Here is a 19,081-nt window from a genome sequence, read left to right on the forward strand (position 1 = left end):
ACTGGAAGGCAGGGCATCGAAATTCTTAAAAATCAAGGGTCCCATTTTTACTGAATCCTGGGTCCCCAAAAGTTGGAAATGCCATGAGACCAGCCGTGTGGTGGGTGACCCAATAAACCCATTCTAGCCTATCCCCCATGGGAGTCTTACCCCTCAATGATGAGCACTCTTACACCTTTGAAGTGTTCAGATGATGCCTTTCTCATCTAAATGCACAAAGAAAAGTGTGCCCTGCCTGCAGTAGCAACCATTCATTGTATCCCCTGTCAGCCATTTCCAAAACTGCAGCCTTCACCAGTGACTTGTCAACCAGTGCACACACAAACGTCAGGTTCCCGCTCACAGCACAAAGCAACTCATGGAACCCACTAAAACCAAAGAGATTAGGCGATACAATGCAAAAAGGAATAGAGCTTTAGACCTGAAAGAAATTGCCCACAACACTTCAGACTCCATAAAGAAAACAGAAACTCCAAAAAGCAGGTGAGTGGTGCTGCGTTCTGTGTTCTTCAAGGGGTCTCAGGGTCATTAGAAGTCTCTTCTAAGCTTCATGTGGTATTGAAAATGACAAAAGGAAGGAGAAGCAGATGTGGAAGAAAATAGAAGAACAAGTCTTAGAGGAGCCAATTTGGGAAGATTTTCCGCTTTCAAAAAGGCCAATGAAGTTTTACATTTTTCTCAGCAAAAATCATGCCAATAAGATAGGAAGCAAACAGAGGGATCAAACACATTTAAAAAGGGGCTTTAGCTGACTGAGAAAAATCCCAGAAACAGAATCCAAAAAAGGAAAAAGAAGAAATATTTTTTTCTCAAAAAAATTATAGCCTAAATATCAGCTTTTTTTTTTTTTTTTTTTTTTTTTTTTGAGACAAGGTCTTGCTCTGTCACCCAGACTGAAAGCAGTGGCATAATCCAGCTCAATGAAACCTTGAACTCCTGGGCTCAACGATCCTCCTAACACAGCCCCCTGGGTAGCTAGGACTACAGGCCTGTGCCACCATGCCTGACTATATATATATATATATATATATATTTTTTTTTTAACATTTTTTCTAGAGACGGGGTTTGCTATGTTGCCTAGGCTGGTCTTGAACTCCTGGCCTCAAGTAATCCTCCTGCCTCATTCTTTCTGATGCAGGATTTTTCTCAGCCTCACTTTGCCAGCTGGAAACTTCTGTGGCTGTCAGGGCCTCTGCTTATTTCTTCCCACCACCCCACTCCAGCCCATGGCTCCCAGCTGGCTTGGCCCTGCAAGCCGCTTCCCATCATGTGGGGCAGCTGCCTGGCACTGGCGAAGGATGGGAGGGCCACAGCTTACAGCTCCTTTCATCCCCTACTGTTTGGCGGGTCCCAGGTTCTTGTGTGTGGTGTGTGGTTTATGTGTGGTGTGTGGTTTGTGAGTGGTGACTGGTTTGTGAGTATGCAAAAGACCCAAAAGAAAGACACCACTCAAAGGTGGGGAAGACAGTGTAAAAAAAACAATTAGGGAAGGGTAGGATATGTAAAATAGGTGAACGGTGAGGATCAAACAGAGGAAAGTGCACCAAATGGGAAGAGAGATTCCCAACCCAGTCTGTAGACTTGACTTGTAGCTTGGCTTTCAGGCTTTAAACTCTTTGGATTGAAGATGGGGTTTCACAGGGGACCCCACCTCCATCTGCCTAGACATTGGCCTGCCTCCTGCCGCTATCAATTTTTCCCCAAGTGTTGGGATTGTAGCAGTGAACCACTGCTCCCAGTACTAAATATCACCTTTTAGTGAAGATGACTTCTTCCCATAGAACTCTCAAAACGAATCTTTTCGAATCTCTTATTATCAGATTTCAGCCAGGAAAAACATAAATTAGGTCTCCCATTCAGTGTGTCTGGTTTTAAAACCAGCTTTTTTTCTAGTTGTGAATGCAAATGAATTATTGTTATTATTATTATTTTTTGAGGAAAGGTCTCACTCTGTCAACCCAGGCAGGAGTGCAGTGGTGTGATCACGGCTTATTGCAGCCTCGACCTGTGGGGCTCAAGTGATCCTCCCGCTTATTTTTTTATTTTTTGTAGAGAAAAGGTCTCACTATGTTGCCCAGGATGGTCTCAAATTCCTGGGCTCAAGTGATCCTCTCACCTCGGCCTCCCAAAATGCCGATATTACAAGTGTGAGCCATGGCACCCAGCTGAATTATTTCAGACATTTCAGAAGATCCCTACTTTGGCTTCTGCTGCTTTTGAGTGTCCCAGGTTAAGCGAGCCCACTTTTCCTAGATATTTACAAGAAGACACCTGTAAGGGTTATACATAAATCCAGCTGGTATTTCTAAAAAGAGTGCTTAGATTTTGAAGCTGATTTCCCATAATTTAAGAACTTTTCAAAAGTGGCCAATGGGGGAATGTGTTTAAGGTCAAAGTGTGACGTGTCTCACACTGTCTCTAACTACCATGTGGCAGCACAGTGATCAAGGCATGGGAAACCAGACGTGTTATACGTGTCCAGAAGAGCAAAAAGGGGGTACACGTTTCAGTTAGGAACCAACAGGAACTGGTAACAAATGAAAGGCTAAGTCCACATTTTCAAGTGATGGAAAACAGCAGCCACCTTTTTTTTTTTTCTTTTTTTTGAGACAAGGTCGTGCTCTGTTGGCCAGGTTGGAGCGTAGTGGCGTGATCATAGCTCACTGCAGCCCCGAACTCCTGGGATTAAGCAATCCTCCCACTTTGGCCTCCCAAAGTGCTGGGATTTCAGATGTGAGGCACCGTGCCTGGCTGAGCTGCAATCTTAAAAGCATGCTCTATGAAACTATGGGGGCCAAAGCCCTTGGTCCCCTAAAGGTTTGCTGAAAAATCACTGACATAAGGCAGATTGATTAATAGGAGAAAAGCCATACAGATTTGTTTGACGTGTATACACAGGAGCCTTCAGCATGAAGACCCAACCTCCTAATGAGTACAGAAGCTCAGATACCATCCTGTTTTTCTCTCTCTCTCATGCTAAGAACTCTCCACAAATGGAAGGTTATATGCCATCTTGAGGTTACAGAAAGAATGGGGACTTCGATCCTGGCAAAACAGGCTATGGAGGTGGGGAGAAGAAGAATTCTGTTGAGGGGATTATTAGGGAGAATGAATGGATCTGGCAACAGAGATGAACTTGTAAATAGTTCGCTTTGAAATTTAAATGATCCTTGGAAACTGTCATTAAAACGGGTCTGTTCAGGTGTGTTTACGCCTTGGTCTTATTTTCTGCAATAGATAATGAGAAAACAGGGAGGGGAAGCAAAAAACAATCGTTCTCCTTGGTGGGTCTGGATCTTAAGCAGATAAAGGAACTTCAACCTCTACAGGGGAGACAGTGGTGGGAGGGAGAGGTCAGAGAGACCTTGAGGCTTCTTAATTTCAATCTGTCAAAATGCTATCTTTTGGGGTATTGGTTTCTGAGCCCCAACAAAATGAAACCACCAGTACCTAACTGTCAATCTTTTGATCAAAAATTCTGCTGTGTCACAGGGGTAGAAAAACTTTGACCAGAACCCCTGATCCCAAGGCAGAGGGAGAAAAAAGGTAGTTCCCTGAAGAGCTCTTTACTCAGAAGTCCTGTTCAAAGGCAAAGCCTGAAGCTCTCCCCAGGACAGAGAGGGTTTGAAAAATAGTTCAAACAACGTTTGGACCTTCAATCAAAGAGTGGGAGGTTCTAATTCAGGAGAACTCACCCAAAACACCAGATGGGACACTGGAGGGAATGTTCATGCTGGTACCCAGTATCCCTTTCAGAGAGAAACACAGGGTGGTTGAGGGGAGTTACTTTGAATCCTGCCAATTTCACCAGATTTGTCAACCTAAAAGGAAGAAGCTGAGGCCAACATAATGTAAGTAGAGTTTATTTGGGCCAAGCTTGAGGACTCCAACCTGGGAGCATAGATTCAAGTTGCCCTCTGATTAGCAACAGATACGAGTTGATTTTTAAAGGAAAAGAAGAGGGAGTTCCTAAATTCTTTACCAAGAATTTACATTTAAATAACATAAGCTATTGATTGGCTATCCATTGTCCTTTGTCCAGGGACATGAAGATAATGGATGAGGCAGCTAATCAGGAACAAAATGACTTTAAGCAATTGCCCTCAGACATGGACGCATGTGGTGAGGTGTGACTGAAGTCCCATACTCGTGTCTCTCTGGACCTGCATACCTCACACAGCTCAGACTTCTGTCAGCTGTTTTTCTTTTCTCAGAAGAAATGACATACAGATTTATTAATGTGCACAAGGAGAACCACAGAGTGATTACTCCCACCCTTTCATGGGGTTCAGAAGCTTGTGTACCATCTTGAGGTTACAGAAGGAATGCCACCTTGGATTGTGGCAAAACACGTTCTGGGATAGGGAGAACATGTTATGCAGATGAAACCTTACAGGTAGCAGCCCTCAGAAAGAATAGAAGGTCGATGTTTCTTTCAGACTTTTAAGGTGTCAGACTTTCTAATCTTGCCCAGATCCAGATAGGGGAGGGCTTCAGAAACAGCCTGGTGGCATCAATGCAGATTCTTGCTGCAGATGCAAATCTTTCTCATAAAGAGATGGCTTTTAAGCTCTTTGTGTATTTCCGCCCTTCTGAATAGCCATCTTGAAATATGCCAAAGAGGGCCAGGTGCGGTGCTTACGCCTGTAATCCCAGTACTTTGGGAGGCCGAGGCAGGTGGATCACCTGAGGTCAGGAGTTCGAGACCAGCCTGGCCAACCTGGTGAAACCCCCTCTCTACTAAAAATGAAAAAATTCAGCTGGGCGTGGTGGTGGGCACCTGTAATCCCAGCTACTCAGGAGGCTGAGGCAGGAGAATCGCTTGAACCCAGGAGGCGGAGGTTGCAGTGAGCCAGGATGGCACCATTGCACTCCAGCCTGGGCAACAAGAGTGAAACTCCACCTCAAAAAAAAAAAAAAAAAAAGAGGAAATATGCCAAAGAAGTGTATTTTGGACTGGAATATTTTGGTTTCCTTCAAGACATTAGGGCAGTGTCGACAAAGAGAGTCAAACTCTGTAAAATATTTAAAGAGGTTTATTCTGAGCCAAACATGAGTGACTAAGGCCCAAGGCACATTCTCAAGAGGTTCTGAGAACATGTGCCCATGATGGTTGGATTATAACTTGGTTTTATATGTTTCAGGGAGACATAAGATATCAATCAATGCATGTAAGTTATGCATTGGTTTGATTCAGAAAGGTGGGAGAGCATGAACCTGTGGCTCACAAGTCATAGATAAATTCAAAGATTTTCTGATTGGCAATTGGTTGAAAGGGTTATTATTTAAAGACCTGCAATCAATAGAAAGGAGTGTCTGGGTTAAGATAAGGGGTTGAAATAGTTTGGATATTTGTCCCCCAAAATCTCAGGTTGAGATATAATCACCAATGTTGGAAGTCGGGCCTGGTGGGAGGCATTTGGGTCTTGGGGGTGGATCCCTCACGGCTTGGTGCTGTCTTCACGATAGTGAGTGACTTCTCATGAGACCTGGTTGTTTAAAAGTGTATGGCATCACGCCCCTCCCCCCGGCTCTTGCTCCCTCTCTTGCCATGTGACATGCCTGCTCCTGCTTTGCCTTCTGTCATGAGTAAAAGCTCCCCAAGGCCTCCCTAGAAGCTCAGCAGATGTTGGTGCCATGCTTGTACAGCCTACAGAACCATGAGCAAATTAAACCTCTTTTTTATATATATAAAAATCACCCAGTCTCAAGTATTTATTTATTTATTTATTTATTTTTTGAGACAGAGTCTTGCCATGTTGCCCAGGCTGGAGTGCAGTGGCACAATCTCGGCTCACTGCAACCTCCACCTCCTGGGTTCAAGTGATTCTCATGCTTCAGCCTCCCAAGTAGCTGGGATTACAGGCACCTGCCACCATGCCCAGCTAACTTTTGTATTTTTAATAGAGATGGGGTCTCACCATGTTGGCCAGGCTGGTCTCGAACTCCTGACCTCAAGTGATCCACCTGCTTTGGCCTCCCAAAGTGCTGGGATTACAGGCATGAGTCACTGCGCCTGGCCAGGTATTTCTTTATAGCAATGCAAGAATGCCCTAACACAGTGCAACCTGGCCTAACGGGTTGTGGAGACCAAAGTTCTTATTTGTAGAAAAGATAGTAAATGTCTTTTATGAGGCCTTAAGATGTGCCAGACTCTTAGTTAATTCTTTCCTGGATCAGGAAAAAACTTGCAAAGGAGAGGGGGTTCTCTACAGAATATAGATTTTCTCCACAAGAGACAGCTTTGCAAGGCCATTTAAAAATATGTCAGGCCGGGCACAGTGGTTCACACCTGTAATCCCAGCATTTTGGGAGGCCATGGCAGGTGGATCACTTGAGGTCAGGAGTTTGAGACCAGCCCAGCCAACATGGTGAAACCTCGTCTCTACTAAAAATACAAAAATTAGCCAGGCGTGGTGGTGCATGTCTGTAATCCCAGCTACTCAGGAAGCTGAGGCACAAGAATCGCTTGAACCTGGGATGTGGAGGTTGCAATGAGCCAAGATTGTGCCATTGCGCTCTTGCCTGGGTGACAGAACGAGACTCCATCTTAAAAAAAAAAAAAAAGAAAGAAAAAAGAAAAAAGAAATTTATTTTCAGCTTACAGCAGGGTATTGAAAGGGAGAAAAAATATAATTTATTTTCTCAATCCTAATAACTTCTTAGCTGGGATACCTCTATAACAAAAGATAGACCAATAGGAGAAAAAGGTATACAAACTTAATGTGCATATGATCATAGGAGCTATACACACAGTATGAGACTCAAAGGAGGGGTCAGATGGCTGAAGTTTTAATACCACTCAGAGATTACAGAAATGATAGGGGTTTGGGGACTCTTGGGATGGAGGTAGCCTCATGGGTTATGGAACAATGAAGGGAGGAAAGCAAGGCAGGGAAAGGCTGTCTTTTTATGCAGATAAAACCCCAAAAGGTAGCAGCTCTCAGAAAAAATAGGTGGCAGCCTGGGGTAAGGTGTCTGCCAGACCTTTGCTCTCCTTTTCCTGTGAGTCAGCCTTTCCTAAATTCGGATAAGGGGGCTTCAGAGAAAGCCTGTTTGCATCTGCTGTTTACTTCACTCCACTAACGTTGATTTCCTCTACAGATGCAAGTCTCCCCCACAAAAGACAGTTTTTCAGGACTATTCTCGTGTTTGCAGCCCCTCAGAATAGCCATCTCAAAATATGCCAAAGAAGTATATTTTGGGGTGGCATATTTTTGGTTGCCTTCAGCATAAACAACCTGCATGCTTTACATGGCCCCAATCACGACATCACTCTACAGCCATTGGTATATATGACTATAGCTTTCAATTATCAAAGAAAGGTTAAATGATACTCAGTGAATTCTTTTCAAGAAGGCAGGAAAGTTTGGACGTGGTGGCTTATGGCTGTAATCCCAGCACTTTGGGAGGCTGACGTGGGTGGATCACTTGAGGTCAGGAGTTTGAGACCAGCCTGGCCAACATGGCAAAACCCCATCTCTACTAAAAATACAAAAATTAGCTGGGTGAGGTGGTGGGCACCTATAATCCCAGCTACTCAGGAGGCTGACGCAGGAGAATTGCTTGAATCCGGGGGATGGAGGTTGCAGTGAATCAAGATCGCGCGACTGCACTCTAGCCTGGGTGAAAGAGTGAAACTCAATTTCAAAAAAAAAGAAAAAGAAGTCAGGGAAAAGCAATCCATTTTAGAACTATGATGGTGTAAAAGAAAATAAAGTTTCAGGGCCACCTAAATTTATTTTGCCATAAGCCCTGGAGACTGAGTCACATAGCATGATTACCATTCTGTTTCTTAGATTATAGATTAACTCTCTTCCTCATTGTTCTTATTCTGTAAATGACTAGGAGAGATCAGAGACTAGACCTCTCCACTTCCAATCACAAATCACAAAATGTTGTAGAGTTACTGCCTCTTTCATTGTCCTGTACATAACTGAGACCAGATGGTGCAAAATACCCCATGATTTACATCTTCACTGTGGGATGTTAACAATACCTTTCCCAAAAGGAAAAGTCCCCCTTGGCTAATAGAATCATTGTAACTACGCATTAAGCCTTATATAGAAAGATGCTGAAGCCAAGCATGGTGGTGCATACCTGTAATCCCAGCTACTTGGGAGTCTGACGCGGGAGGATGGCTTGAGCCCAGGAGTTCGAGGCCGTTGTGAGCTATGATTGCATCACTGCACTCCAGCCTGGGCAACAGGGTGTTTCTAAACAAAACAAAACAAAAACAGAAAGATGTTGAAATTCTGTTAAGTTTCCCTAAACTTTATCTATATAAACAATTCCAAACTTCTACACTTCAGAACACTGACTTTCTTTCATTCTTTGGAATCTGTGCTTCCCAGGCAGCAGTCCTTACACTTTGTGCTTGAATAAACTCCCTTTAGATTAGAGTCTGAGCCTCTTGATTGTTTTATGTTGACAGTGGTAAAAATATTAAAGTATTTAGAAAAAAAGTATTCAGCCTCGGAGTAGACATAGCCCCCACTCTTCAACGATCCCATTCCAGTGGACAGATAGAAATACCTCTCTGGGAAATCTCTGATGGATTTGAAGCACTGAGACCTTACTCTTGGACAACTCCTGGTCCTATGAAAGAAGGAGTTTCCAATATTGAGGATTCCCTGATGAAACCAGACAGATCAAGTCCCCTCCATTGGGGATATCCCAAGCGAATGGAGGAAGAATGGAATGAATCCAAGAGGAGAAGCACAGGCCTTGCTTGTCAGACAATTCTGGGGTCATACATGTACCCTGGCCTTTAGTGTGGTGGTGTGGGACACGGTAATCAGAACTCAGCTGGTCACCTTTCACTACCAGCCAAATTGTATAACTCACAAAGCAGATTTTCTGTAATATGTAATTATTGAGAATGAATAACTAAGGCGAAAAAAAAATCTATAGAGATGCTCCTTGACTTACAATGAAGTTATGTCCTGATAAATCCATCATAAGTAAAAAACGCATTTAATTCACCTAAACTACCAAACATCATAGCTTAGCCTGCTTGCCTTAACTGTGCTCAGATATTAGCCTATAGTTGGCCAATATCATGTAATGCAAAGCCTATTTTATAATAAAGTGTGAATATCTCCTGTAATTTTTTATTTTTTATTTTTTTGTTAAGACGGAGTCTCACTCTGTTGCCCAGGCTGGAGTGCAGTGGCGCGATCTCGATTCACTGCAACCTCTGCCTCCTAGGTTCAAATGATTCTCCTGTCTCAGCCTCCCAAGTAGCTGGGATTACAGGAACACACCATTATGCCCAGCTTATTTTTGTATTTTTATTAGAGATAGGTTTTCACCATGTTGGCCAGGCTAGTCTCGATCTCCTGGCCTCAAGTGATCACCCGCCACGGCCTCTCAAAGTGCTGAGATTACAGGTGTGAGCCACTGCACCTGGCCTAGCTCATGTCATTTATGAACACTGTACTGAAAGTGAAAGACAGAATCCTTGTATGGGTCCTCACCATTAATGTGCATAGCTGAAAGCACATTGGGCTTGAAGAATGTTTGAAGCATTCAACTAAAATTAATTGCTGGATGATAGGGATGCTACAGTGACAAGGTGATAAATTTCTCTCTTCTGATGAGGGTTGAGAATAGCTGGCAGAAGGCACTGAGGCATGGACACTTATTGTTGGTTTAGCAGGCATCCTGTTCTTCAGGAAGATACTAAGTTTTGACTGTAAAGTTTGTTTCTTCTTTTCATTACGTATTTCTGTATAGCAAGCTAGAGCATGTTGTAACTCCCTGTCAGTTCTTACAAATCTTCAGTAAAGATTGTGTGGAAAATGGATCCACTGATATCCATTTCTTCTAAGGTTTATACCCCACTGCTGATAGTAGCAAACGCCTCCTCCAGTTTCTTTGCTGTGAATGTTCTTGGTGCCTCAGGTATAACTTCTTCTTCTTCTGCCTCAGCTTCTTCACTTATTTCTTCCCCCAGTTTGATCAGTTCCTCATTAGAAAGCTCTTCCGCCTCAGTGCCAACAAGCTCATGAATATCCTCTTTATTGATGTCTAATTCTAGCTGTTTCCCAAGCACTAATATCTTGTTACTTACTATTTCATCAACAGCAGAATTTTTGTTAAAGCCTTTGAATGTGTTCAACATATGTCTTTTAAACTTTCTTCCAAATGCCGTTCATGCATTGCTGTGTGACTTCTTCCCAAGCTGAAGCAATGTTCCAGATAGTGTTTAGAATGTTAAAACCTTTCCAAAACTCTTGGAGAGTCTGGCCAGATTCCACTGCTTCAACAGCCTATGTGAACGTTTGGCATAAATAGTATGCTTTGAATGCAGCTATTGCACCTTGGTTCTTGGGCTGAATGAGTGTAATTGTGTTCAGTGACAATACACAACCTTTACATCAGGATGCGTGTTGATGATATGGTGTGGGTACCCTGGAACATTGTCTAAGATCAGAAGAATCTTGAATCAGATGCTGTTTTGCCTACGATATCCTCTTGTCAATAGCATAACACAGTTCAAAAAGTAGTCTGAAAACAGTGCTGACTTGTTTTCAAGGCTTGTAATCCAGGCTTTCTTGTTATGGCAATAATAAAAAGGAAGTACGTATATGCTTATTCACATTCTTGAATGCTCTAGGGTTCTCCAAGTGGAGAATTTGAACCATGCAACATTTCCACCCAAAAACAGCATTATAAGGTCTTTGAATGCCTTGAATCCTGGCATCTTCCTGTACTCTTGATGAATGTATGGACGCTCTAGGATATGCTTCCAGAATAAGCTTGTTTCATTGGCATTAAATATTTGCTCTCACAAGTATTTCTTATTTACAATTATCTTACACAGCTCTTCTTTAAAAGCTTTGGCACATTTAGTATCTGCAATTGTGGCCTCACTGCTGACCTCTGCATTATGAAAATGATGACAACTTTTGAAGTGTTGGAACTACCCATGACTTGCTATAAACTTTTACATATCCAACGGATCATCAGCACGTTCTTTTAAAGTATTGAAAAGTCTTCTTGCCTTAGCCTGGATCATCAGAAGGCTAAGTGGCATGTGCTTCTGTATCTGGTCTTCCATTCACATGACAAGTAATTTTTCCATATCATCAGTCAGCTCACCTCTTTTCTTTGTGATGACAGTGGATTTAACCAAGGCTGATCATTTCACTACATCACTTATGCACTTCTTTCCTTTAAGAAGGTGGAAATTATGGAATGTGAAAGTCCTAACTTGCCTGAGATGGCCATTACTTCCTTACCACCTTCATGCTGAGGAATTAAGATCTTGAGTTCCATCTCAAGGGTAATTGCCTTCCTCTTCTCACCAGAGGCAGAAGACACAAATGGGCATTTTGCAGACATAATGAGACGTGAAAGCATAAAACACAATATCCCCAAACACTGGGAACACAGTACACTGTAGGGTACCAGTTGTTTACCCTCGTGATCGCTGCTACCCAGGATCTTCAGAGAGTATCATACCACATATGGCTAGCCTGGGAAAAGTACAGTTTCTACTGAATGTATATCAAATTCACATTATTATAAAGTCTAAAAACTGTAAGTTGAACCATCATAAGTTGGAGGCCATCTGTATATGGATCTTCCAGGAGGGCCATGGCAATGTGGTAAGCTGACTATTAAATGACTTAAAAGCCTAAGAAGTGTCTTCAAAAGAAAAATCAGCCATTTAACAGTTGCAGACTTATCAGGGGTAAGAAGAGAAGGAGAAAAACTGAGATAGGTAAAGATAAGGCAAATAATAGTTGACACTTATCAAGGGCTTACTACATGCCAGGCTCTGTTCTGTTTTTCATGCGTTACTGCAGTCCTCACAAAGATCCTATGAAATAGGCATTACATTTTCTCCATTTTACAGAACAGGAAATTGAGGCACAAGGATGTCAGGTAACTTTCCCAAGTTTTAGTAAGAATTAGAGCTAGGATTTGAGACTGAGCAGTCTGGTTCTAGAATCGTGCACTTGCCCATCACCCTTGTGGGGGTCATGACCATTGGCCCCTAAAAGTTCACTGAAAAACTACTGACATGAGGCAAATTGATTAATAGAAGGAAAGACATATAAATTTATTTAATGTATTTACATGGGAGCCTTCGGAATGAAGACTCAACCCAACAATAAGATACAGAAACTTATATACCATCTTGAGGTTACAAAAGGAACGCAGGCTAAGAGTATGGCCCCAAACAGTTTACGTTGGTAAATCATGTTTAGTAGCAAGACACGGTGTGAAAGGGAGAAAGAAAGAGGCCTGGCTTGCAAAGATGGCTTTGTTATATAGATGAGGCCTCATAGGTAGCAGTCCTCAGAGAGGATAGATGGCAAAAGCCTTTTTTTTTTAAATTTAAATTTTTATTTTTATTTTAAGTTTCAGGATGCATGTGCCGGATGTGCAGGTTTGTTACATAGGTAAATGTGTGCCATAGTGGTTTGCTGCACAGATCAACCCATCACATAGCTACTCAGCTCAGCATGCATTAGCTATTTTTCCTAATGCTCTCCCTACCCCAACACCACCTCTTGACAGACCCCAGAGTGTGTTGTTCCCCTCCCTGTGTCCATGTGTTCTCACTGTTCAGCTCCCACTTATAAGTGAGAACATATGGTGTTTGGTTTTCAGTTCCTGCAAGAATTTGCTGAGGATAATGGCTTCCAGCTCCATCTATGTCCCTGCAAAGGACATGATCTTGTTTTTTTTGTGGTTGCATAGTATTCCATGGTGTATATGTACCACATTTTCTTTATCCAGTCTATCACTGATGGGCATTTGGGTTGATTCCATGTCTTTGCTATTGTGAATAGTGCCGCAATGAACATATGGCGAAGGTCTTTTTTCAGACCTTTCAAGGTGTCAGACTCAGTTAATCTCTCTTAGATATGGAAAATTTCTAGAAAAGGAAGGCCTGGCTGCATTAGTAGAGATTCTCTACAGATGCAAATTTTCCCCAGAAAAAATAGCTTTGCAAGGACCTGTCTGTTTGCTGGCCCTGAAGCAACCATTTCAAAATATGTCAAAGAAATATATTTTGGGGTAAAATATTTTGATTTCCTTCACCCTATACTAGAACTACCTCTGGATAAATCGTGAACACGGGTGTGGATTCTGATCAGGGAGCCCCTGTAAGCCTGTGGTCCCTTACAGAAAAATGGAGTCGGTATGCTGATTCTAAAATATAGATTGGGCCAGGCCGGGAGTGGTGGCTCATGCCTGTAATCCCAGCACTTTTGGAGGCTGACGCAGGCGTATCACAAGGTCAGGAGATGGAGACCATCCTGGCTAACATGGTGAAACCCCATCTCTACTAAAAATACAAAAAATAGCCAGGCGTGGTGGCGTGTGGCAGTAATCCCAGCTACTTGGGAGGCTGAGACAGGAGAATTGCATGAACCTGGGAGGCAGAGGTTGTAGTGAGCCAAGATAGCGCCACTGCACTCCAGCCTGGGTGACAGAGCAAGACTCCATCTCAGAAAAAAACAAAACAAAATACCAAAACCCCAAAAAACAGATGGTGTCAACTGGAGCTGAAGAAGCTGCATGCAAGTATTAAATTCCTGACAAGGGCCAAGAACAAATTAAGAGGGCAGAAATCCAGGAATGTATTTCACATAGCCAGCAAAAAAAAAACTTTGAGGCTAAAAACAAAGCAAAACCAGTTACCACTAATCTTGTTTTTTTTTTTTGTTTTTTGTTTTTTGTTTTTTTTGAGACAGAGTTTCACTCTTGTCACCCAGGCTGGAGTGTATGGAGTGCAATGGCGCAATCTTGGCTCACTGCAACCTCTGCCTCCCGGGTTCAAGCGATTCTCCTGCCTCAGCCTTCTTTGTAGCTGGGATTATAGGCACCTGCCATAATGCCTGGCTAATTTTTGTATTTTTAGTAGAGATGGGATTTCACCAGGTTGGCCAGCCTGGTCTTGAACTCCTGACCTCAGGTGATCCACCTGCCTTGGCCTCCCAAAGTGCTAGGATTACAGGCGTGAGCCACCATGCCCGACCACCACTAATCTTAAGAAGATAAACATTATGAATGATGAAAAAGCTAACAGAGTAAATAAAGCTTTTGTAAATGTACAAAAGGAACTTGCACATTTCTCAAAAGGCCTTTCTCTTGAACATCTACAGCAAGAATTGATTCCTCTGCAGTGTCATGAAAGCAAACCAGTTAATGTTGGTGAAGCTACAAAATTAATGGCTCAGTTGTAGTATAGTGGTGATGCATCTAATTCCACACAAAGACCAATAAATTACATGTTTTATACAAAAAATAAATACATACATAAATCAATAAAATATATATTGGGTCAGGCATGGTGGCTCACACCTGTAATCCCAGCATTTTGCGAGGCCAAGATGGGTGGATTTCTTGAACTCATGAGTTTGAGCTCAAGCCTGGCCTGGCCAAGCCTGGCCAACATGGTGAAACCCTGTCTCTACTAAAAATACAAAAATTAGCCAAGAGTGGTGGTACACCCTGTAATCCCAGCTACTTGGGAGGCTGAGACATGAAAACCACTTGAACCTGGGAGGCGGAGGCTGCAGTGACCCAAGAACACACCACTGCATTCCTGCTTTGGTGACAGAGTAAGACTCTGCCTCAAAAAAAAAAAATGGCCAGGCACAGCGGTTCATGCCTGTAACCCCAGTACTTTGGGAGGCCGAGGCGAGTGGATCACCCAAGGCCGGGAATTTGAGACCAGCCTGACCAACATGGAGAAACCCCATCTCTACTAAAATACAAAATTAGCTGGGCATGGTGGCGCATGCCTGTAATCCCACCTACACAGTAGGCTGAGGCAGGAGAATCGCTTGAACCCAGGAGGCGGAGGTTGTGGTGAGCTGAGATCGAAGCATTGCACTCCAGCCTGGGCAACAAGAGCAAAACTCCATCCAAAAAAAAAAAAAAATTAGCTACTTGGGAGGGTGAGGTGGAAGAATGGCTTGAGCCCGGGAGGAGGAGGTTGCATGGAGCCGAGATTGAGCCACCCCACTCCAGCCTGGGTGACAGAGCCAGACCTTGTCTCAAATTAAAAAAAAAAAAAAAAAGGCAAAAGGCAAAAGAACTAGAATAGTTAAGACAATTTTGAAAAAGAAGAATAATGTTGTTGAACCCACTCTACTTTCTACATTTTACATAAAGATACAGTAGTCAACACAGTGTGATATTGGAGAAAGGAGAGACATACAGATTAATGGAATAGAATAAAGAGCCCAGAAATAGATCCATGCATGCAACTGTCCCCAGGAAAACTTTATAAAATCGATTAAGAGAGGAAAAAATTCAACTAGGCTTGCAGCACAGTTAGCAGTGATCATTAAGCCAGCTCGCTCTTTGGCCCACTTCCTTGTGGCTGCTCTTTGCTTACTACCCTAGGATATTGGTAGTCCTTGTCACAAGACTGTTCTCTTTCCATTCTGTAGATGAAATCTAATGCCTTGTGAGATGCTAAGTTTCCCATGGAGTTTCTCCTTTGGGTTTTGCATACAACAAAACTACCCATGTCAGCTGTTCTGAGGGGCCCAGCAGAAAGCTGATTCATGGAAGAATGCAGTTTCCACATCCTGATTATTATTATTATTATTATTATTATTATTATTATTTTGAGACAGTGTCTCACTCTGTTGCCCAGGCTGGAATGCAATGGCGCAATCTCAGCTGACTGCAACCTCCTGCTCCTGGGTTCAAGTGATTCTCCTGCCTCAGCCTCCTGAGTAGCTGGAACTATAGGCATGCGCCACCATGCCCAGCTAACTTTTGTATTTTTAGTAGAGACGGGGTTTCACCATGTAGTCCAGGCAGGTCTTGAACTCCTGACCTCAGGTGATCTGCCGCCTCAGCCTCCCAAAGTGCTGGGACTATAGGCGTAAGCCACTGCACCGGGTCAACACATTGTGATTATTTCATTCACTTTACTCCAACCAATCAATGACCCCAGTTTTCTAGCCCCTCACCCTCCATGATCCCCTTAAAAACCTTTGCCCAGAAAACCTAGAGAAAATGGATTTGAGGCTTGAGAATTCCTCCTGTTTCCGTGTTTGGCGCTTTGGAATTATTAAACTCTTTCTCTACTGCAAAACTTGCTGTCAGTGTATTGGCCTGTTGCTGTGGCGGCAGGCACACAAACCTAGCAGTCCTGTTACATACGAATATGGTCAATTGATTTTTGACAAACAGACAAAAATAATTCTATGGGAAAAGTACAGTGTATTTAAGGAATGGAGATGGAACAATTAGATATCCAGGTGCAAAAAAATGAATCTCAATCTATACTTCACACCCCATAAAAATTAATTCAAAATGGATCATAGACATAAATGTAAAACCTAAAACTGTAAAACTTCTAGGATAAAACATTTGTGAGCTTGGGTTAGGCCACGATTTCTTAGATACGACACCAAAAGTACAGCTCGTAAAAGAAAAAATCAATAACTTGGACTTCTCTTCAAAAGAACTTGAAGAACTTCTCTTCAAAAGACACTGTTGAAAGAACGAAAACAAAAGCCACAAATGGAGAGACGCTTTTTTTTTTTTTTTTGCAAAACTTATATCTGATAAAGGACTTGAATCCAGAATATGTAGAGAACTCAGAAAACTCAATAATAAAAAGTCAACCCTACTTTAAAAGATGAGAAATGAGCCAGGCACAGTGGCTCATACCTATAATATTAACATTTTGGGAGGCCAAGGCAGGCAGATTGCTTGAGCCCAGGAATTCAAGACCAGCGTGGGCAACATGGCGAGATCCCGTCTCCACAAAAAATATGGTGGCACATGCCTGTCGTTCCAGCTACTCAGAAGGCTGAGGGGGGAGGATCGTTTGAGCCAGGGAAGTCAAGGCTACAGTGAGCTGTGATCACTCAGAAGAACAAAGATCACCTGGTGACCATCAAGCAAGCCATCCAGAGACAAAACTCCTTATCTGAGGAATTTAGAAGTAATTAGCCTTCCCTGTTACCTAAAGTCAGCATCTGGTTCCAGGCCTCTTTCCCCAAAATTTATAAATAACTAGAATTTCTATACATCTCCAGAATGCATGCATGTTGAAACTCATTGTGCAACCCTTGCTGACATTAAGACATCAAAATGTCTGCAAATGTAATCAATAATCATGACCTATGTGCACTAATATGGTCTAAAGTACCCTTAAACTCTCGCTTTAAGGTCCATAAATATCCCTAAGGAAAATCCACCACGGCGTGCTCAGTTCTCTTAATGATGCGCCTGGCTGCACTTTTCTGCAGTGTACTTTCTATCTAATAAAACTTTCCTTTTCAAATCTATTCTGCTGTCAGTAGATTCTTCTTACCAACCTGCAAGTCAACCACTTTCTGATGCCAGGGCTCTGACCTCACCTTGTCAGAGGTGTTTGAACCGGAACAACTCCATCTTGAATAGGGGCTGGGTAAAATAATGTTGAGACCTGCTGGGCTGCATTCCCAGGAAGTTAAGGCATTCTAAGTCACAGGATAAGATAGGAGATCAGCACAAGATACAGGTGATAAAGACCTTGCTGCTAAAACAGGTCGCAGTAAAGAAGCTGGCTAAAACCCACCAAAACCAAGAAGGCTACAAGAGTGATCTCTGGTCTTTCTCACTGCTACACTCCCACCAGCGCCATGACAGTTTACAAATGTCATGGCAACGTCAGGAAGCTACCCTATATGGTCCACAAAGGGGAGGCATGAATAATCCACCACTTATTTAGCATGTAATCGAGAAATAACCATATAAATGGGCAACCAGCAGCCCTTGGGGCTGCTCTGCCTCTGGAGTAGCCATTCTTTTATTCCTTTACTTTCTTAATAAACTTGCTTTCACTTTATGGATTCACCTCAAATTCTTTATTGTGCGAGATCCAAGAACATTGTCTTAGGGCCTGGATTGGGACCCCTTTCCAGTAACAACCTGGTAATCGCCCCCACTGCACTCAGCCTGGGCAACAGAGTGAAAACCTGTCTGAAAAAAAAAATGTATTTGAATGGACACTTCCACAAAGATGATATATGGATGGCAAATAAATACATGCAAAAAATATTTTTTTCTTTTCTTGAGACAGGGTCTCACTCTGTTTTCCAGACTGGAGTGTAGCAGTGTAATCTCGGCTCACTGCAGCCTTGACCTCCCCAGCTTCAGCCATCCTCTCACCTTAGCCTTCTGAGTAGCTGGGACTACAGGTGCATACCACCATGCCCAGTTAATTTTTAATTTTTTTTGAGAGTTGGGGTCTCACTATGTTGCCCAAGCTGGTCTTAAATTTTTGGGCTCAAGTGATCCACCTGGCTTAACCTCCAAAAGTGCTAGGATTATAGGCATAAGCCACTGCACCCGGCTGCTAAAATGTTAAACATGATTGGTCATTAGGGAAATGCAAATTAAAACCAAAGTGTAATACCACTACACATCTATTAGAATAGCTTAAAAAAAAAAACCAACAAACCCAAGTTCTGGCAAGAATGCACAGTGACTGGAATGCTCATATAACGTAGTAGCCATACAGAATAATATAGTCTCTTTGGGAAACAATTTGGCAGTTTCATATAAATTTAAACATTTATCATAAAACCCAGAAATCCCACTCCTAGGTATTTACCCAAGAGAAATGCAAACTTATAGCTGGGGATGCTGGTGTGTACCTGTAGTCCCAACTACTCAGGAGGCTGAGGTGGGAGAATTGCTTGAGTCCAGGAGTTTCGGATCAGCCTGAGCAACATAGTGAGACCAGCCCCTGTCCCCAAAACAATTTTTTAAAAGAGAAAATCTATGTTTATAGCAGCTTTATTCATAAATGAAAAAAATTGGAAAAAACCCAGATGTACCTAAATCAGAGCATAACTAATATGTGGTACATCCAGCAGTGAAGTGTTATTTAGCAATAAAAAGGAATGACTATTGATGTATAGAGCATCATGGACATGTATCAATTGTCTTATGCTAAATGAAAGAAGCTAAACTCAAAACCTTCATACCTTATGTTTCCATTTATATATTTTGGAAAAGTTAAAACTATAGGGACAGGGACAGGGGAGGTGGCTCATGCCTGTAATCCCCACACTTTGGGAGGCCAAGGTGGGAAGCT

The 19,081-nt window shown here is 42.6% G+C and overlaps 1 pseudogene; it reads left to right on the forward strand.

Moving 5' to 3' along the window:
* Positions 1-358: 358 nt before the first annotated feature.
* On the forward strand, positions 359-15,555 carry LOC129396183 (ribosomal biogenesis factor-like; annotated as a pseudogene).
* Positions 15,556-19,081: the final 3,526 nt, after the last annotated feature.

Source organism: Pan paniscus, chromosome 12 (assembly GCF_029289425.2).
Source record: "Pan paniscus chromosome 12, NHGRI_mPanPan1-v2.0_pri, whole genome shotgun sequence".
Classification (NCBI taxonomy): Eukaryota; Metazoa; Chordata; class Mammalia; order Primates; family Hominidae; genus Pan; species Pan paniscus.